The sequence below is a fragment of the Leptonychotes weddellii genome, chromosome 1 (assembly GCF_054177405.1).
Source record: "Leptonychotes weddellii isolate Sample4059 chromosome 1, ASM5417740v2, whole genome shotgun sequence".
NCBI lineage: Eukaryota > Metazoa > Chordata > Mammalia > Carnivora > Phocidae > Leptonychotes > Leptonychotes weddellii.
This window is the reverse complement of record NC_138369.1, coordinates 189,892,502-189,893,083: the sequence shown is the minus strand read 5'-3', so window position 1 is coordinate 189,893,083 and position 582 is coordinate 189,892,502.

Sequence of the window (582 nt, the reverse complement as noted above, 5' to 3'; positions counted from 1 at the left end):
ACTCCCCACTCCAGCAACCCTCAGTTTGTTTCCTGCGATTAAGAATTCCTCATATCAGTGAGATCATATGATACATGTCTTTCTCTGTTTGACTCATTTCGCTCAGCATAATACCCTCCAGTTCCATCCACGTCGTTGCAAATGGCAAGATCTCATTCCTTTTGATGGCTGCATAATATTCCATTGTATATATATACCACATCTTCTTTATCCATTCATCTGTCGATGGACATCTTGCCTAGCCTACATTCTAATGGCCAAACATCACTACCAAGTAAGGGTGAAGAGCTGAGTGCTGGCATGGAGTAAGAACTTAGTTGTTAGAATAGCACTGTCCTCAAAATACAAATGTATGTTGTATTAGTTTGTTAGAGCTACAATAACAAAGGACCACAGCCTGGCTGGCTGAAGATAACAGAAAGGTGTTGTCTTACCGTTCTGGAGGATACAGTCCTAAATGAGGGTGGCAGCGGGAACAGCATCCCCTGAGACCCTGGGTAGAATCCTCCCCTGCCTCTCCCGAGCTTCTGGGGGTGGCCACCAATCCCTGGCATTCCCTGCTTTGTGGCTGCATTGCTCCAA